The sequence below is a fragment of the Enoplosus armatus genome, chromosome 18 (genome assembly GCF_043641665.1).
Source record: "Enoplosus armatus isolate fEnoArm2 chromosome 18, fEnoArm2.hap1, whole genome shotgun sequence".
In the NCBI taxonomy this organism is placed as follows: Eukaryota; Metazoa; Chordata; class Actinopteri; order Centrarchiformes; family Enoplosidae; genus Enoplosus; species Enoplosus armatus.
Genome location: NC_092197.1, coordinates 3,745,470 through 3,767,370, shown reverse-complemented (window position 1 = coordinate 3,767,370; position 21,901 = coordinate 3,745,470). Strand labels below are relative to the sequence as shown.

The window sequence follows — 21,901 nt, the reverse complement described above, 5'->3', positions numbered from 1 at the left end:
CTCAAGCTGTTGGAGGTGCGTATGCAAACAAAATGGTCATTGAGTCTTTGATGCAGACAATACTTCAAATTTCCATTCATGTTATATGAAATGATTGAAATATATAGATATATTTACAGATATAGGCATGCAGGGATTGGATACTGTGTCAAAGCTACAGAGAGATTTGCATGCAGTATAGGATTTTTAAAACTGCATGTGTTCAAGCAAAATGGCTCACGAAACTTGAATGTGAATGCTTGTGATATATCAATTACCGCCTTAAAAAGCATTAGGCTATTGTAATGAAGTATCTCCAGATCTCTCTTCTCAAGAGCAGGATTAGGAAAGCTGGTGCATTACTATATTGGTTGCATATTTTGGAGGCCTCCTAATTTAAAAAAAAAAGCTCTATAAACACCAGGGGGCGCCACAAGATAGCAAATGCTGGTGTATGAGTTTAACATGGTAAAGAAAAATTAATGTTATCGTTGGTATAACACTGTCGGTGCTGAGAATGACCATTTCTTTTATTGAAATAAAATCCCTATCCGTGTACTTTTGACTGCCATGAACGGTCAAACTGTTGTAAATAACGCCAACACCTTTTATACAGTAGTTTGGTGTAATAAAATGTTCTTGCCGGAGGGTGTAAACCGTAAAATTGTTTGTGTGAATACATAATCATAAAGAATAAAAAAAATGTTTTCAAGCAAATGTATTGAGGGAGATGTGTGTGTGTGTGTGGGGGGGGGGGGGGGGTGTGGGGGTTACTGAAAGTGTCTGGGTGAGATAGTGAAAGCATCATCACGGGGGCTGCTCGGTGTTAGCTGAGGAGGCGACTCTTCTGGTGGACAGCCCACTCCTACATGTAGGCGCAGAGGTCGCAGAGGAGAAGAAACCCCACCGCTTCGTGTTGGCGCACACAGCCTCTCCGTGTAGCTCCACTCGACTCTGTCAAAGCTGCACGATTAAAACCGAGGGAGATTATGACTGAAAACACCTGGGTGCGGCACACTGTGGAGGAAAAGGTTTCGCTCTGCCGGAGGTCGTACGCATTTTTGCCTTTTGTATTTCCTTGCTGAATGTCGTGGACATTTTGGATTTTTTTTTTTTTTGTTTTGTTTTATTAAAAATGCTCTTGTGTCATTAAGTCTTACCAATTAAGGGACGGTTTTTCTCTCGTCTTCGCCGTCGGTTAGTTTCTTTTGAGTAACACCTGGACGGTACGATACTTTCAAGTCTGAAAACAACTGGGGACGTTATAAAAAAAACTTGAGGACGGCTTGCTGAGGAGAATGTGCGCACTGGGCCAGCTTCGAGTTGCTCTTTAAGTGGGCAACATTTTTAGCTAGCTGCTAACACTAGCGAAACCCTATTGAACTACCTTCAAGCGAACCTTGTGAAGCTAGCTAATGCCCACTTCTCGACGTATTTTTTGGATAGCAGCACCTTGCCCATAACCTGGACCGTCATTAAATGAGACGCTGACTCGACGGTGATTTAGGTGAGTCTCTTTGTTTGATCAAGTTACTGTTTCTTGTCTGTGGGGGCCCCCGTACAACATGCTAACATCACCGCTAGCTGCGGCATAGTATCGTCGGGGTCCCATTCTGATGCTGTCCGACTTGAGTCTTATTTCAGTTCCGATTTTAAACAGTGAAATTATAACGTTACAGCAACTTTCGACCGCTAACATCTTAGGAAAGGCTGTGGCCAGACTCCTGTTCTGATTCAACGCTGGGTATTTGGACGGTAACGAGAGATATTTAAGCAGCTGTGTGTATTTTCGGTAAGGCTTCACCGCATCAACAGCTGTACATGGCTGCCTGTTTGCAGTGTTGCTCGGCTGTCTCTTTATCTGTTTCGCAGTCTAGTACGTGTATAAGTATTAGTCAATAACAATGGATATGTTTTACTGCCTTGCCCGGTATCAGTCAGTCATTAACGTTAACAGCTGCAGTGCAACAACAGCAGCAGCAGTCACATCTTTTGTTGCGGAGCACCTTCAGCGCTTCGACGGACGAGGGATTACTGTGGTGTACAGTCAACATATCGGCGTTTTCATTTTCTCACCACACCACTAATCAGATTACTATCCCCACTTAACTCCAATGTAATTTAATCCTGTTAAGATGTGAGATAGATGGCGGGGCTAATCTCTCTTGGTTTTTTAGGAATTTTAGCAGGTCCATCCATGCCCACCGACTTGTTTTTATTTTTATTTTATTTTTGTAGCTGTTTTGTTAATTTATCTCTCTGGGGGAAATGCTGTACAGAGAAGCAGCCTGAGAGAGATTAGAGAAAACCATGAGGCAAGTAACGTTCAGGTGAAAATACCAGCAAGCCTTTCTTTTAATTACATCCGTGAATGCTTTGTGATTTTAACACACCAATGACAGCGTGACACAATGATTGTACTGTAGTCATTGTCCACCTCGAGTGAATAGCTATCAGACTGAGTCAGACATCTATTTACATATCTCCTGTGAATGTTTTGACATCAGCAAGGGAGCTCATCAAAATACAAGCTTGACCCAGCTGAACTTAACCCTTGAAACTGACAGGACAGACTGCTTTATGTTGCGAAAGAGAGGGCACATGGTATGTTGAGATAGTCTACAAATACTGCAGGCATCTATGGGTAGATAAACGTCCTCCAGCCTGCTTGCTGAAATAGAGAGAAGGCTTCTGCTGCCTTAAAACTCCAGTGATTGGCGTTGCCATGTTGTAAAAACAGATCTGTTTAGCCTTCAAAGGCCACCCTTGCTGTAATAAAATATAAACAAAGACTGGGACATATCAGCTGCCACTTGTCATTGTTTTAGGCCCATAATCTAAGAGTGGACAGCTGTTAGGAGATTATTATCCACTTCTTCATTATTATATTGACTGATGATATGCATAATCATTTTCCTCAAATTGTTAGTATTCTTCTTCTGCCCTCCTTTCCACGTTGCAGTATTTGACCATTCATCTAATTAATAGCAGATATTGTTACGCAAGACTGACTTTCAAGATATACACAGCATAAATCACAGAAACGGAGTCTTACTACTGTAGTATGTTTCCATTGAGGTGTGGAACGCCTGTGTTGGTGAACACTTCATTTATCACGTTCCTCGTATGATCATTTACAACAGACCTTATCTAGAATGGAAGATAAGGTTCACTCTAACAAAAGGCCCTTTAATGCCCTTTTCTTTTCTCACACTAGTGCCAAACTATTGTCGCTACAGATACACTTGCAAAACAGTTTCTTGTGCCACTTGGACACAGAAAGAAAGCAAAAGACTTGACAACAGCCTTCAACAAAAGCAGCAAAGACATTTTCCCTTATCGTCATTATATATCAAAAACTGGTAGTCTGGTTGTGTAACGGTTAATCCAAAGTCCATAATGCTTCCATTGTGATTTTTTTTTTTCCCATATCTCAATATCATACTTTGGGTTGGACAAATATAACTCATGAAGGATTAGGCCTAGGTCACCCAGGTTAAAAACTGGTTTGCCTTGTTGGCGATACCTTTTTTAAAAGCCCAGTGAAATGTTATCTCTACTTCCTTTTAAGGTGATGTAATTCCTGTTGGAAAGGGGACACAGTGAGTGATCATCCTGAACTGTGAACCAATGGGATGTCAGTTGAGGAGGAAACGGCTATTTGATTTCATAAGAGAGTCAGAAGGGTGGGATCTCTTTTTAAAGAAAGAGTATTAGTTGGACTTTTTGTTTATGCCTCGTGTTTGCTGAACACAGAGCTGTGAGCGAATGTATTGCGAGTATGGCTGCGACTGTAGGTGTGTTTGTTATAAAGGCGCTTTATACCATCTTCTTTAATATTCCTGTAACCATTCAAGTGCACATTTCCACATAAAGCCTAGCCTTGAATTGATTCAAATGCCTTTTCTACCCTTGTGGTGAGAAGGAAAGAGAAATATGCTAGAGCTATGTGTCAACAATGAAGTTCTTGACGTGGACCAAAGAACACGTGTTTGATGACTAAATACTCATGTGACATTGCTGAGGAGTTGCAGGTGATGGTGCATTGCGAGAGTGAACAAACCTGTGAGAAAATATTGTCAAGTTAGGAAATGAGCCAGCGTGTACTGTGGCAGTTCTCTCGGTGTGAATGTGCCAATTTGTATTTTGTTTGTAATATATTTCAGCTGGCAGGTGATTTAATAGTGTTTGTCACAGTATTCTGTGTTGATGACACTGTTTGGAAAACGGCTATTGTCTGTCCAGATATCCTTCACATCATTGTTTCAGCCAAAGCAAAATTCAGCTTAGTTTAGGGCATATGTTTAATGGGTTACCTTTAAGATTGTACTCACGTTGCCATCACCATCATCTTTTTTTTTGGAGATAGAATGTATTTAGTTTGGTGCACTTAAATTTATTTGCCCTATTAAAGATTTGATGTGGGTATTTTTTTTTTTTTTTTTTAAAAGACAAAGACATTTGGCAAGTTGTGAGACTTAGTTTTTGTTGTGTAAGCAGTCCTGCCCCCTTCCCTCATGTAGCAGGTGCACGCAGAGCAAACTCTTGCATGTGTTATTTTACTTTCAATTAATGGGGCTAACGTGAGAGTTTTCTATGCTAATGATCATTATAGGGCTGAATTGAGTTAGTCTATTAATTGATAACTTTATCAGAATAGGTCATCAATTTTCTGTTGATCATCAGTTTATTTTTGAGCAGGAAAGTTGAACATTACTTGAGTCCAGTCTCTTAGTTGTGAGGATTTGCTGGGGTTTTTTGTCCTGTGTCATATTAAGTTGAATATCGGTTTGTTTTATATTAACACCACCACAAATACATTCTCAACATGTGTGAAGCAATGAGTCATTGTAAAGATTTGGGACACGGGTGCTCAGCTGGAAACAGTGTCACATGCTAGTCCAATTGGACCGTGGTAATATCGGCCTCAGCAGCTCGTTGAAAACTCCCCAGAAACATCTACAGTGTAATGGTCCTTGAAAATGTTTTCACCTCAGTGTGGACGCTAAAGATAAGCCTGGCTCTTTTCTCATCCATGTGTGTCATACAGTTTTGCTTTAGAAGTTACTGAGTCGACGATGGAGCCCTGGCCGCATTCATTTCTGGTGTGTGACACATCTATTCCAGTTCTACAACTGGGAGAGGGTAAACATGGTGTTGACATATTCACCCAACTTCTGTTACAGCGCTCCCGTCTGCACACAGTTTCAGTGTTTGAACTGGTGCGACATCTTTGTTTAAGCTATTAGTAAAATGCAGTGTTTATGCATGTGCTCTGACTGGTTTGGGTAGGAGTTTCTGTGCAATGTTTCCCTTTGAGCCTTTCCATGCCATTTCCATGATCCCTCTGAATCCCTGCAGAGACCAGTGATGGGAGTAAGTGTTTGGCTGCCAAGGAGTGCTTGTCCAACTCCTTTTTAAAGCAGGTGAAGGCATGCAGCGGTACAATATATGATTTGTAGGCAGTGACATTACAAGTGTGGTCATGTGACAAAGCAAGGTCATAGGATGAGCCACCTGAGGAAGACCATTTGTGGTCAAACCATTGTTGTGTCCATGTAGAATAAAGGAGGAACTGGGAACAAGATGGCAGTGTGCAGGTGTTCCTGTCTTTTCATGAAGACGATTGTTACCAAGTACGCACACTGATTTTATGGATGTGCATGTACATCCTGATGATTGCATGGGGTTAGGCAGCAAATGTTGAACTGAGTTCAGTGTCACAATAGTAGCACACTCTTCATCAGGGTAGATCACCATGGTAACTTAAGCTGCACAGCAAACTTGATCTGGAGCAGGCTATATTCAGACTAGGGATGTCCCGAGCTGATATTTATAATTCATAGCGATGTTTCAGTCCCACTGACCTTACTCAGGCTGTATAAAAAGCACTGACGCATCTCTCTATACCAAACCTGTCTGCTCTTGACTGAGACGGACTATGACTGTTCTTGAGTGTTTGTGTCTAATTTCACTATTTGTTCTATTGATGATGTATTTTGTCAACAGGCTTGTGGCAGGTGATTTTTGATTTACAATCTGAGGAAGGTCTGTGGGTCAGCAGCAATATTTAACCACCACTTTGACTGATTATATCAGCATGAAAAACAATAAACCCATGTTTATGGATTCTTTTCTTGGTCTGTTGCCCACTGGCCATTAAAGCTGGCTTAACAAATAGCAGGTAATGTACATCAGTAACTGTAGACATCAATATTGAATGAATAGCCTATTAAGTGCAATGAAGGCCTTTCATACAGTAGATGGATGGCCCGTAACAAGCTGTGAGTCTGTATTTTGACTCCGTATTTGTGCAGCAATGTAAATTTGCATATTATTTGACATGTTGTTGTATCAGTTTTAACATACATCTCCTCCCTAATGATTCCCCTGCATCTGTGACCCAGTTAGGAGGAAAAATCTGTCTCTGCCTCAGTCAGTCTTGCTGTCTATCAGCAGATATGTTCATAAAGCCAAATCCTTCTTCAGTTTGGTGTCTACTGGCTGATTAAGACACCACATAGAAGCGTGCAATCCCCTGTACATAACACATAGAACATTTGAAGTAAGACATTTATGTAGAAGAACTTATGAAGTGGAAACATTTTGAAAGGGTTTTGATTACCAAAGAGGAAAGAAAAGTTCCTAGAGTTAAACCTTGCAAGAAATGGTCTGTTGTAATATCAGCTGCAGACAAGCGTCATATCTCTGCTATAAGCTGCCTTCATACTATGTAGCCTAACTGATTTTATGTGCTGTAGGCTGGGCAATGCATTGTCTTCACATGATAAGCAGCCTGGGCTTAACTCCTGCGTTAGGTTGGTCAGGAGTGTCAAACAGTACCTCAACACAACGCAGATAGCATGTTTTTTATTTAACTTATAAACAGTCATCCTGTCAAAAACTGGGCTGTTTGCAGGGCAGCATGTCACAGATACAGTATTTGTCGCAAACTTTATATATTTTATTCTATTTTTACATATTTTGTACTGTTTCTTTTTATATTCGATTCTTGTTAAATTCTTAATCCTTTTTTCCATCTACCCATATTACTGGTTTCACTGTAAATACCTCAGTCCAGATCAATTCCTTGTTCTGATTACATGTCTACATCCAGTTGAGATGGATTGCACCTCAAGTCATATCTTAAGTGACTGCTTGTGATCAGTTATTTCCCCCTTTTTTTTTTCCCCACCAATTTATTTCCATGCTCTATGTATTTTATTTATGAATTACCATATAAATAACCCCCATTTCCATGAGCCACCTCACGTCCTCGAAGACAAAACAGAAACCGCCATCCGTTCTTGGCTCTCTCTGACATGCCCCAGTAGAAATTATACTGTTTTCTTGTTGAGGATCCATAATGTTATTGTTGTTGCTCAAGGAGATTGTGGTTTGTTGTTGCTACTTGTGTCTTGCGATGAATGACAGCACTGGCACAAAAATGACATTTACATCTGCTTACGCTAAGTGGCCCTCCAGTGTGGTCTATGATGTATTTGACCACATATGTGGACACATGCGCGAACAACCTCAAAGTGTTGTTTGAGTCACTGCATCCGCAATGTGTTTTAGGTGGAATCGTGGAATTTTTAGAGCTGGTAATTTGTAAAAACAATTTTAGTGCAAAATGTGAACAGCTCACTGTTGACTACAGCTGGCGGTACAATTCATGCGATATAAAATGTGGTTTGCGTTGCAAAGTGGTGGGTTTGGGCCCATAAAGAAGCTCCATGTTTGGCTTTCAATCGCAGCAGTGTGCTGCGATTTTAAACAGGCTGAACAGGCACAGGCTGGTCAGCTCCTTGTTCACTGACCCTAATACACCATCGCCTGCCTGTGATGTCATGTGACAGATTGCAGTTTTAGTATAGCTCTGTGTTTACATCTGTTTATCACTAGCACTAAAGAAGTTACACGTCATGTCCGTTCCCACCATGATCCGCAAGTATCTCCTTTCAGTGCTGATGTCATTTAAAACAAACGCACCTTTTTTAACTGCAGTGAGTTTACTAGTGTTTGTGTTTGCTCACAGCGTCTTGTTTGACAGCAGTCTGAGAACAAGCCAAATTTGATTTCAGTTTACAGTGTTCTGCAGAATCTATTAGCAGAGCAAAGGAACAGACTGGCCAGGACAAGGTACAGAGAAACTGGTATTACTAATACTCAATTAGCCCACTAATCAAAAATAATGACATTATTACCATAGCAAACGAAACAAACAAGCAACTCTCTTACTTGGCTCCATCTCTGTTACTTACTGCATAAAGAGCAGAAATAAGCACTGCCCCTTTTTTACAAGTTTTATGAGAAAGGCCAGTTAAAACATTTTTTTTTATCATACTATTGGCTAATTTTATAAGTAATGTCTGAGTGTTTTGACAATGTCTTTAAGGTGCCTTTTTGGAGCTTCAAGGTCGACTAATATGTCCCTTTTTAATCTTTTTCCAAGTTTAGATAAGAAAAGCGAGAGATTTGCTTTGATAAAGAAACATAGGTACTGGTTGCTATTTGTTTAGTATAGTTACTAGCATGTTATTTGTAGCTTTACAAATTCAAACTTTCAATTTCAATTTAAAAAAATGTATTATATTCTCATCCTAGTGTGAATTTGTCACCTCAGTGAATTAGTTTACCGAGAAATACTGGATGCACACTGACAGATTGCAGTAATATATACATGATGATGGTAGATTTATCAGCTACAGTTTTTAAATAATATTTATGAATTCATGAGCAGTCCTGATGCAGCAGTGCATACATCTTAATGTGCACAGGACAAAGTACTTCCTCATTGATAGAGCTCATGTAAACAAGGCTCAGGCGATTTTCTTCTCCGTCTACTTTTGGTTTCACAGCATGGCTGCAGTGACGATGGGGCTGTCTGAATGAGAGGCAAGTAGCTGCAAAGTAGAAGAGGCTGTTGGTGTAGTTGCTATGCCCCCCTTCCCCATCCCCCACCCCCAATTCGAACATGAGCTTCTCTTGCTTTATTCCAGTATGTGACGGAGGGAACTTTTGTTTGGCAAGATTCAGTATCCCAAATAGATGTGATGAGGATAAAGGCGCCCAAGAGGAAGTGGAGCAGAAACTAATGAGTGTCAGTGCAGTCCAATGTGTTTGCAGCTGATTGGAAGACCCTATGAATAAGTCAAAATTCCTCTTTCTCTCTCTGTTTTTCTCCTCCCCTCTTTCTTCTTGCCTCTGTTTGTCCCTCCCTCTTTCCTGCTGTATTGTGCACAATGCAGATAGTGGAGGGATGATCCTATCTTTTAGCTGGCTCAGTTTGTCTCAGATCAGCTGGCAAGCCTAATGCTTTTCCAGACATGCACAGACAATACTCTTGTGTTATGCTCTGACCTGAGAAGCAAAATTATGTCACATTTCAAGGCTGAGTCTTGTTCAGGTTCTTGTTTTTTTGAGTTGGATTACCTTCATGAAACAGACAGATTTCATTAAAATGAGAACATTTTCTCTGTGCGCTTTAGCAGCACAGTCCTAACGACAACAACGAAATGAAAATGAAAACGGCTTGTGTTTCTATCTGTGCTCCGTGTGTCCTCAGGCAGGACCAACTTGGCACATAGGAGGAGCATGGCTATTTCGCTGTATCCTAAACTTAATAAATTCCACCTCCATTCAACACCTCTATGTAGTTACTGAAGTATTTGCTGACAAATCAGATTTTTTTGTCCAACATACTGAACATTAGCTTCCACAGTTGCAAAGCCAACCCCTAACAAGCATAACTTAACATGATGGGGGGAAAGAGGTTCTTTTGACCTAAATTTGACTGCTAATTAGCATGCGCCATGGAACATGTAAAAAAAAAAAAAAAAGATCTTAATCTAATCCCATTATTCGCTTTGGATTTTGGCAGATTTCCTTCACCTCTCCCAAGGGATTAGACAAATGATCAATACAGCACTATGTATTGTAAGAGACTATACAGTTATCAGTAATTCACTGGCACCAGTATCACATTCTCTTTGGAGATTTCTGGCTAGTGATGTTATTGTGCCACTTTAAGGCTGTTTAACGTTTGAATAATATCAGAAATGTGAAATTTCTTTTGTGTTTTTTTTTTTAATTTTTTTGTCATCTGATAACTTCTGTGAAACAGAATGCATCTCATAATGCAGTGAATTAGTTTTATTACCAGTTTTTAAAAAAAGAAGAGGAACTGTTTCCTGTTCAGTTGCATTTCCAGCAATCGATCGGAAGCAGTTGGTGTTTGTACTGTTTGCTTTATGCTCGGGTGCTTATGTTGTCTTTTGTCTTTGTCCTCTGTTATTAGATAGCAAATAGTTGCTGTTGGATCTATCATCTGCCATCCACTGGGATCCAGGCGCTTGAGTCCTAAATGACAAGGTATGTAAGCCTGCCCATTCATGCCATGCTATTTCCTATTGCTAGACTTTATTCCTTTATGCATTACCCCAGTAACTCTACCCATCAGGTTGCCATTTATTTATGAGGTTATTTTGTGATATTAGACAGCCTGTTTTGCTTTCAGCAGTTAGACGACACATCAAATACATCCACAATGTGCCGAATCTATTGTGGGTTTGTTTTCTTTTGGATTTAGATGTAAATTTCTATCTCTTAAAGCAAACCTATGTATGTGAACTGTTTTGCCCTCATGGAAGTGAGTATTTGTGTCAAACATTAGTCCAACTCTAACAAGAAACAACAGGAGTGCCCCACCCTGTTCTCCTGGAGGCCAAGATACATGATACACCTGCCAAACTAGCTCTGTGTGCTATCAGCATCCTATTTCATCTAAAAAAGGGTCTCTTCAAAAATTCCTATTTTAGCGGCGTAGAGAACAATGTAGTTAAAAACGTTGGGGTTCCAGTTAGATGGCGATTTGATACAAAATGGCTGCAACATCCCCACTTCATTGTTTACTTTATAAACATATATAATTCAACTGAATACTAAGCAGACATCACCACTCAGTAGTTTGGAGGCCTTTAATGCAGATATTAGGGGATAAATAACAGAATAAACAAGTTCAGTAACTAAAGAGTTTCCAATTAGAATAACAAAAATTGAAGAGGACATAATAAAACTTTCACTTTCAAAAGATTCACCTGAGTAACAGCATGAATTAACATTACTCCGAGCTCAGTATAATGAAGCCTTTGGAAACGAGAAGAAATTAAATGTGTCATTTTAAGATCAAGGTGAAAAAGCAGGACAATTCCTTGCGTGGCGCGTTAAGACTGTTCAAAATGAAAAGACTATACATACCAATACCCAGTTCACAGCAGGATACGCTCTCTTACATGTGTGACATTTCTCCAACATGGCCACTGAAATACTTTTAACGGTGAAGACCAACATGTATAGGCTGCCTGAGGGCCTGCTTTTTGGACGGAAAGGACAAACTTTCCAAAAAGTCCCTTCAGGGTGCTGATTGTTCGGTCATGTTGTCTACACAAAGCTTCATTTGTGACCCTCCAGAAAGCTCATGCTAAGCTGTGAATATGACAATTATGATGATATTTTTAAACATGAGAGATGCCTAGTGAAGACCTCTCTTGGTTTTTACTGCTCACTTTCACAGTCACACATTCATTCAAACCCATGTTAGCACAATATGTCATATGCGTTGGATAACTGGATTATTTAATTTTTCCAATTTGACTACAGATAACTGAGTTCATGACAGTCCCTGTAAAACATAAAGTCAGTTTGTCTTGAGGACACATGGATGCACACGTCCTGTGACCTGAATAGTGAATACCGGATGACAGGAGGCATGCCGCTCTTACGTGGGGCAGCTTGGTTTCTTAGCTTTGCTGACAGGAACAGGTTTGCCTGTCAAAGTTGAAGGATTTTTTAAGTGCAACATTTCCACATTTACTTGTTTGACTACTTGGCTTTTCCCATTACTCATAGCCTCTCTGTTTGCTTAACTTTCACAACGCTGCAGGCATTGCATCAACACACTAGTCTCTTATTTCCACAATAATTTCTTTTTGGCCATAATATGGATTTATTTTTTTCCATTTTCATAACTCAACACCAAATTACATGGGGCAGAAAATCACTGATGCACTGCTAAATGATGATTATAGGGCTACAGTATGTAAGCACACTTTGAGCGCTGTGATCAATACATACCTGCCATTTTAAGGACTGATTCAGACTACCATTCATTCACACATTAACAGTGGCTATTTGCTGCTTTTAATTAGTGAGTAGGGGCACATCCACCAATTACTTTCATTGTATGTGACACCAGTTTACAGAGGATAGGAGCTCATGTCTCATTGGAAGTCCTCTTGCCACCTACAATCCTACAATCATTGAAAATGATCATGTATGGCAGATTTTGTTATTCTTGAAGATGACAATCTTGTCATACCGTAATATTCCTGTTTTAACTGTTTTCAAGGAGCTACAGCTCAATCTTTCAAGGCCAGGCTCAAAGTGTGCAGGACCTTTTTGGAGATTCCTCCAGTTCCTTCTTTTGACATGATATCTTTTCATTCATAGAGTATTTGAAATGTTCTTCCAGAGGATGGAAAGTTGTGTGAACTCGTGCTAGAACAGCTGTATCTGGTGATAGGCAATATCTACAGATTGAATTAACTATCCTTATGCATGTGATCTAATATCTTACCAGAACATCTAACTGATTATTCCATGCATACAGTTTCAGCTGATGGTGCTTTTTGCTCTGACGCAATTTTGCCGTTTTTAGACCCTCCGAATTTTCTGGATGATGAGGTACAGTCCCATGTCTGGCTTTGCAAGACGTGAATTGCCAACATAGTTGCCAACTATTGCTCAGTGACTGCTGTTGTTTATTTACACAACCAGCAGTTGGGGAGTCGTGTTTGTGTCCGCCTGGTGAATGCAAGTCCAACATTCACTCTCTTTTGGCTCTGTTTTTGTTCTCCACCAACTCCTGAGGGAAATATCTGGCTCTTTTAAATGCTGCATTAAATGCTGAGCGTTTTTTGGAGCTCTTTTTTTAAAATAGCTGCCTGCTGCGGCCGAAAACGACACTATGAGAGTGAACCACAACAGTAAAGTTGTGGGTCGGACAACAATGAGCCGAAACTCATTATAAATCTCTGTGAAGCCGAGGGGAGCTGCAGATTCAGGTGATGATTCTCTGCAGGCTCATCACTACGATTATAGCCACCAAGAAAACTCAAGTTTTAGCTTTACTGTCTTAGCTCCATATTTGTTCCGGAGGTGTGTGATTTTTCAGATTGGTCTCCTTGTGTTTTCTTCAACATGTTTCTGATGCAGACAACATGAAGCACGATGAAGAAATCTCAGGCTCAATAATAATCATTAACTTTCTTTCTCCTGAAACAAGACAAGCTGTTACTCGGTATAAAATTGAAACCCTGTAGATCACACTCTGTGTTTACCTTGGTGCAGAGGACACGATTCATTGTGTTTTCAAATCGGTGAGAAAAATGATCAAAGCTCGCTTGTTGTTTTCCTCAGTAGGTCCCTGGTTATTTATTTATTTATAAACACAACAATTCCTCATAAATTATGAAGAACATGGACTTCTCAAGCCTATTTTTGAATGGATATATAGATACTCTGTATTTTACAATCTCGTATATATGCATATTCTCATTCACTTTAAGTGAAAATTAACATACGTTTTTACAAAAAAATATATACCTGTTTAAGACGCATTAACCTCAGAGTTCTTTTTAGCCCAGCTTCTATTTAAAATGCAAGTTTATACAATGTGATTTTTCATTGTTAACCTTTTTTTTTTTTTTTTAAAAAGCATTTAATGAGCAGACTTCATGACTTTAACAAGGCATTAGGGGAATGTTAGCCATTTCCATATTTTCGAGTAGGCAAACAAGGAAAATGTGGCAGTTGTCTGCATGGATACATGGCTCTGACCTGAATGTGTCTGACCTGGTTATTGGGACTTGGCAAACTGCATCTCGCTCCCTCTGTCTTTCTATCTCACATGGACAAACACACAAACAGACAAGCAACTGTATCTGATACGTAGTCCTGAATCTCTATTCAGTGCAGAAGCATCATCTTTCAAACATGGATATCACTGAGGGAGGTTTTTAAGAACTACTTTTAGTGTCTGAAGCGATGCCCATTTATTATTCAAGTTATAATAAATACATTTGAGAAGGCGTGTTCATCTAATTAAGCACCACGCAAAGCAAAAATAAGATTTTTCCTTCACTGTGTGCTTCATAAATTTTATATTGTTGCTTTTTATGTCTGTCTTGCTAATTTACTATCCATTCCTCTGCTCTTTCCATTCTTGGCCATCTGTGAGAGTAGCCTAGATCATGAGCACATAGCCCTCCAGGTCCTCTTGAGCTCCGTGAGTTGGAAACGAGACGAGCAACATTGGTCTGTTGCACTTGAACTCACTGTACATTCATATCGGCATACTTTTTTTCACTGAAAACGCAAATCGGCTTCTTCTCTCATATGCCACGGTTCAAAATAAACTGCTACGGTAAATGAGGTATATTCAAAGTGGAAGTGATCTTCGTGTTCTCAACTCGGCGTAAAATGCCACGTAACAATGAACCCTAACACCCTATGTATACTTCTATTTTTGTGGCTGTCGCATGCTGCACCACATCTTTAAAAATCTAAATAGGATTATTTAAATCTGAATAATAGATAAATAATATCCATGAAGAGAGGAGTGTCTGTGAATTTCAAAGCCAATAGTGGACGTGCAAAATGTCACATAAAAGACACTGTTTTTATTGCCATCATTGAGGATTTCAACAGCTGGCTGTTGTTTATTTGTGCCTTGTCGTCCTTACTCAGTCATAATACTGTTCATCAGGACAGGAAGGCATGCCATTGTTTTTGCAGGTTGCAAGGAGGCGTTAATGGCAGCTGCTGTGCTACTGATGCAGTGGGTTATGGTCAGTGAGGGGTTTTGCCTGCATTAAGATGATTATTTGGCTGCTTAAGAGCTCCAGAAACCTTTTTAATTGGATCAAATACTTGCTTACTGCTCAAGCAGCCATGTTCATGTGACATCAAGCCGGTGACTCTGCCTTTCAAAGTAGTTTGTATGTTTTTAAACTTTAAGTGCAAATCTGCTGTTGTAAAGAACCTGAAAACTGTGAACTCAACTCCATGACATTGTTAATAAGAGCTAATGACATTGTTTTGGTCTCTCTGCAGAAATGAATCTCAGGGGCTCATATTTAACTGGATCTCATATTTAATTAAGCACTTACCGGCAGAAGGGATTTTTGAGCAGACTACTATTTATAACCAGCATGGCTCTCTCCTTCCTTGCCCTGGTTAGGTCTTAATGAGGTAGAGAACTGCTCTCTAAAAATCCAGACTTGTATTTTGAACAACGGCAGACCAAAATGTATTGATTTGTATAAGGTTTTTTAACATGGTGTGGATAAAAAAACATTTTTTTAGTGCCTTTAGGGTAAACCAGGAAGTTCGAGAATCACCAGTCAAATTATTTAAAATGAAAGTTGGCCAGTTCAGATGATGCAACATTTATGCAAAAGACCTGTTGAACAGCTTTTTGCTCATCACATTTTGTTTTCAAATTAGATGACTTTGCTGTGGGTTCGTACCTCTCTTTGGGTCCATAAAGTAAAAGTATTGGGACCATCGTAGAAATAGGACAACAAGCGATAAGAGAAATAGAGAGAGAAAGGAGGAAGAAAAAGGCATCTGTGTAGAGAGGTAAAGAGGCAAAATGATGAGCAGAGTGCTTTTGCCACTGAAGACCGCCAGCTCACGGTTGATAAAGCAGGTAGTTCATTTGATAAGGAAACACTGCACTTTTATCAAGCGCAGACGTCTAATATCTGCTACCCCTTTTCAATCAACAAGGCTTTTCTGACTACAAGTGTTTCCTTGGTTTCACGTGGAATACCAAGCAGGGGAAATGATTCACTTAGCCTTACCTGACATACACATCTCTATGCTGCATACATTTAGTGGACTTCTCTGGCAACTGTGCCTCAACTTTCCTCACAAAGTATTTGAACTGTGACCATTACCTGCTGAGTCTTAAAAGAGACATTCCTCCTTGGTTTTCTTATTTCATGAGACTACCTCTACAGGACAGGCATTTGCAAGAAAGCCTTGTCTGAAAATATTGTGCTTTCTGTGATTTTTCGTTCACATTCTTTGCATTGACGTTAAAATTGATAGTTGACGTCAATTGACGGCTGCGGTGAGCTTGTCTCACAGGATACCCTGTTGCGCCTCTCAGCAGAATTGTCGTCAGTCTTCGTGTTGCCAGGAAGTGGCTTTCAGACACAACAAGGTAGTCCATAAAAGGTTGTGGTTGTAGTTCTGATGAAACTTGGTATGTGCAGTATTTGACATGCAATTAGAACATTGGCTCTGTGAGCACAAGAGGAGGCATACATTTATTGATCGACAGCCCCGATGACATTTAGAGCAATGGTGCACTGGTTCAGTTCATATTCATAGACAGGAAAGACTTTGTAATGCAGAGAATAAATAGTGTTTGACCAATTCCTAGGTAAGAAAAATATATATATATAAATATTCAGATTTGATTATGTATGGTAGTGAGTTATGAAGAAATGACAACTTATGGTGATTCATCATGTATCGCACAAAATCATCCAAAAGGTTGATTGTAATTATGACATTTTCTGTGTCTGCTGATGGCGGGTAACAGTCATGTACATAAATGTAGGTCCTGTAATTAATTCGACACAGTAGGATTATAATCTTCATTAGAGGGGACACTGAATGGACAGACGATGCACTCCTTCATGTGTCAGTTATCGTCAGTAATCTGATAGAACACAACAACTGAGTTGGGTATGAGCGTAGCCTGCACTGATATTGTTAGATGAAGGACTAGCATGGAGAAGAATACAGGCATTCAAACCACAGTCTAAAATTCCAGAGACTTTCGTCTCCAGTAATATAATCTTTCATTCATTCATAACTAAGTTGCTCTACATCTGATTACTCACTGGTTGATTCATCAGAACTCGCTGCACACACAGTGACCAATTGAATTCACATAGAAATAATTTGCCTTAGTTTCTCAGCAAAGGGCCAGGGCACTCTGTGGCTAACTTATTTTCAGTAAAGATTGATCTATCGTTTTTGTTTGTGGTAATGATGAAAGGCCTTTTTTATTTAATGTGATTTAACATCCCAAAAATATTTTCCTTTTTAAGATATGAAACAAACAAACACATATTAGTGTGCCCAAAATGATTTAATTCCAAAACAAATATTGCTCTACATATTTTCTACATTGTGACATTTCAATACTAAATTGCATGACAGACTGTTACCCGCTTGCATGAAAGGTCAGAAGATAAACATGCTTATTAATCAGCCGGTTGCATGGTAGAAAGGACATAACCTTTTGGAAGTGGACTGCCTTAATCCTCGTCTTCGGAGGTCACAGAGATGTCATGGATCCCCCCCAGAGAACGGCAGAGTTGTGAAGGCCTGAACAAATGAAGTGAAAATAAGACTTCATTAATTTGCCACAGGCCCATCCGTGTCTAAAGAAATAACGTGGGAATTATTCATTAGAGTAATTATGATAGTCATCTCAAAGGGAATCGACATGAAGACGCTCTGGAGTCAGAATATTTGAAACCCTCTGCACTGTGAGCATGCTGAGTGTGCAGAGGGTAAAAGAGAGAATAAAGCGTTTCCCATTACAACTTAAGTTGGTTTCAATTAGAAGTTATAGCTAAATGAAAGGTTTGTTGGAATATTAGTCAGTCAGTTGCATAGCTTTGCTCATAACCTCTTTAAAGAATTGCCGGTCCTTTTTTTTATAAACCATTCAGCAACACTTTGATTCATTTTTTTGTACTAGTGGCATTTTCATTAAAGGTTTTTCAGCCTTCTGTCTGGTCTTCATCAATAGTTGTAATGAACCAGTAAATCACAAGGAATCAATACACAATATAAGGGAAAGCACCAATTTTGAGTGTTTTTGAGGTCACCTAGGACAACACTGAGAATTAAACAACCTAAGGCATTTGCAATACTGTTTGTACATTTGTGAGACAACACAAATGTTAGCATTATAAACAAATGGGGGGTGGGTAGCTGTACGTAGCTGTACGTCACTGTAGGTGGGAGACTGCATCTTAATGATAACGATACTACACAAAAAAACAACTACCAATTGTCCCAAAGATAATGAAACTGCATATTTCTAGAGCCTCAGCTTGTTCAGTACATGTACATATATATGAGGCACCGTGGCCTTTTGCTGCAACAATAATACTGTTGTGTTCCATGTTTTCAAATAGATGAATTGCAAAGCGTTACTAAAACATATTCTGATATAGAGGAATGTGTGTAGGTTACATGTGAATATTCAAGTAGATGTAAGTCTTATTGTAATGATGACTTCAATCTATCACAGCCAGTCTGCTCAGAGTAGAAAATTGGGAAGATGCTCTAAAAGGCACTTTGTCTTTGTCACAGATCAGATTACTTACCCTCATTTCACCACAAATTCAAAGAAAACAATCATGGTTTTGTTTTCTGGAGTCACACAAGACCACTGAGACCTAAGAACGCTGGTGAGAACCAAAACCAGAGGGAGCGCAAAACTGGAACTTCAGGTTCCACTGAGCTGCATACCCCCGCTGCAGATACTGGGTTGTCTTTCTACCTATTTCAGCTGTAATTCCAGCCATCGTTTCCCGTTGCTTGGTTTTTGTATTCATGGATGGCTTCCTATGTTTAGTTATCAAGCCCTACTGTGGAGAAAATGCCAACATGTTGACTGCCAGCAGTGCTAAAATAAGAAAGAAGGTGTAAGGATATGCGTCTAAGCTGTGCTTGGGACTGCTTGGTTTGAGAGTATGCAGCGTGGAGACAAGGCTCTGTGTGTATTAGTCAGTTGCTGAACTGTTGTCCTCTTAACTCAATATCCCACTGCATTATTGAGAAGTAGCAGTTATCCTGTCGTGCCAGCTGGAGTTGAATGTGATGCTGTTAATGAGGCACCCAGAGGAAAGAGATCGCTCGGGACTATGTTGTATATTCAGCATAGAGATGCTCTCACCCTTCCACAAACTGAAGACACAAACACATTTATTGTCAACTGTACTTATAAGTATAGCTAAAATTGTGTTTTGGAGGGAGTAGAAGTAATATGTGCCTGTGTTGCATAACTGTCATCTCTCAATTGGATATAGGGCTGCAATTATTACTACATCTATTGTATGTCTCCTGTGTAAAATCAGCCACGTGTTTATTCAATCTGCACTATGTGTTGGCAAGCACTAAGTGTACGTTTTGAGAGACAAATCTCAGAGCAGTCTAAGATTTCAGTAAACTGAAACCCTATAAAGATAGTTTTGTTTGCATTTGCAGTTGCATTCCACAGCAGTGCCGTATCTTATTCTGGTGTGTTGAAATATCCTTGAGATGTAGAAAAATATGCAGCCTAAAGGTTGTGTAAGTGGATATTTGAGTATGTATTAACCAAGAAAATGATTATTGCGTGAATCCAACTTTTCTTTCTGCACTGGTTTTTGAGTTGTCAGTGAATAATAAAGGGGATCTCCCTGGTCTCCAAGGACACCATCCCATTTGAGAAAAGTTAAAGCTGCATTATAGGAAGGGTGAGAGAACGAGTCTATAGCCCACTGGCACTCCGCCCTGCAATGAGGAAGTGACTTTTTCTTTCCTCTTCCTTCAGACAGAAGCAATTCAAGTGTATCCCGCAGGCTCTGCAGGCTGTTATGTGTGTTTTTATTTTCTTCCCTCTGCATTGTTTTTGTTGCCATAACCTCCAATATAAAATTTCAGCTGTGGCCCCGCAATCCTGTAACAGTCCACTGCAATCTGGATGAAAAGCTCCTTTCATAGCAAGAGCTAGCCCGTACTAATCACATTCTGCCATATCAGCCAGACGAGTACTATTTGCTATAAATAACACAAGCTGCTTGCTACTGTCAAATGCTGCACTTTCATTTCCGCTTAACCCATTACACACATACACAAACATACATGCGCACACAGGCACAACACCAATAGCTACTGGCTAACGTTTGTATGCCTATGCTAAAAACTTCCTTTAGCTCCTTTTTTTTTTTTTTTTACCTCGTATCTATTATTTGCATTCACAAAGCCCCCATTGGCTGGTGATGAGGTAGACTAGACATACATTGGAAGGTGGTCTTTTTGAAGCGGAGATACATTAGAAACTACAACACTTTCTACTGGACAAACTAGAAGTAGGCCAGTGCGTGCTAGGTGGCCACTGGGGAAGGATTCAGTGACCTTCTGGGAAACGCACACAGACATCTCAGTCTCTGTCTCCTTTCAGAGTTTACTTTCAATAGCATTTCTCTCTCCACTTGATCCCCTTTTGCAGAGCCCTCTGTCGATACTTTTCAACATTAACAGCTAAGCAAGCTCAGCTGTGCGTTTTTGTGTATGACTTAAGGGGTTGCAGAGCTGATCTTACCCTTGACCACAGTCTCTACAGCAACAGCACTGACCCAGGAGGCACTTAAGTTACAAGCAAAGGGGTTGTGACAGGGAAGTGGTTTCCTGGCTCTGACTGGGAGAATAAAGTGGGAATCTGTGACTGGCCTGCCCTCTGGACTATTTCATTCTCTGCTGCACAGAGGAAGCCACAAGGATCATTGCCAGACTGCAGAGTCACATGTCTACCATTCACACTTGCCCACACATTTTGAAATTTCTGAATAAATACAGCTAGTGTTTTTAAGGCTTTTAACAATTTCACTGCCATCGGGCCAAGCTCTCACTTGCACACTGATTTTAAGTAAATGCTTCTTAAATAAGTAGGCTAAGAATGAAAATCTCAGCCAAGAGCTTAATGTGTCTGGAAATCTGCATTGCATGTTTTGAACTTTCTTCGTTCAAAAGTCAAAAGCTCTTGATGGATGGATGATCATTCCAGTAACATGTAGGTCAGTGGATAAGTCTATCTATGTTGTAGGCTGTGCGGTTCTCATTAGTGTGCTGCCTTCCAGATTACTCTCCGGGGCTTCAGACAGCCAGACAGCCAGCCTAGCTGTGCCTCAGTTATCCAGTCCATTTCACTTTCTCTTTATTTTGCTTGTAGGGAAACTGTATTGTACAAGAAAGTAACAAGAAGACATTAATGGCTCAAAAGAAAAGAGTACAGAAACCATAACCAATTCTGTCGTGAAGGAGGATAGATGTATAACAACACTGGTGCAGTGCTTCACTCCACCAGCAGCCTATGGAAGAAAGGCTTCAGTTGTGCTGCAGTAAATAGACTAACATTAACAGTGTGTTACGCATTATACCAATGTAACCAGTATTATGCATGGTTTAGAAAATGTTTGTACGTGTATCTGTTGAATGGGAGCAGCTGAACTTCTGAACTTCCTCCCGTAAATATTTAAAGATATTTCGAAGGACTGTAGTCCCAAATTGGCAAAGTACCCGACTCACAAGGTCATCATTGAAGGTCGCCTGTTGTTTACCAGTTATCTACATAACATAGTTTTGTTTTTTTCCTCAGCCGTACTGTGTTTTGTGCTAATTGTCAATATTAGCATGCTAATATGCTAATGTACGATCATATGCATTATAACGCATTGTCATTGTGAGCATGGTAGCCTGCTGACGTTCAGTACAGCCTCACAGAGCCTCTTAGTCTTGCTCTGTAATGTAGCCAACATTCAGATTTTCCGGTCATTTAACATTATTAGATGAAGTCATTAAAAACCCATCCTTAAGGTGTGAGATTAAATTCTTCTACCAGCTTTAACATGTCCACCATGTCTCCTCTTCCTTGATTCGCTCTTGCTGCTTTCCCATTAATCCTTCAAACCATATACATACTCATGACATTTTATCTGGTCTTGCCTCTTGATTGTTTTTTCTTGCCTAACTCACAGTATCCCACATCTACCCCCTTTCTCTG

The 21,901-nt window shown here is 39.9% G+C and overlaps 1 protein-coding gene across 1 annotated transcript in view; it reads left to right on the top strand.

Annotated features, from left to right (window-relative positions):
- Positions 1-1,324: 1,324 nt before the first annotated feature.
- erbin (erbb2 interacting protein) overlaps positions 1,325-21,901 on the top strand; it is a 46,153-nt gene continuing 25,576 nt past the window's right edge. The window contains exons 1-2 of the mRNA XM_070924147.1: positions 1,325-1,486; positions 10,280-10,353. The gene's annotated coding sequence lies outside the window, so the exon portion shown is untranslated. The remainder of the gene's footprint in view (positions 1,487-10,279; positions 10,354-21,901) is intronic.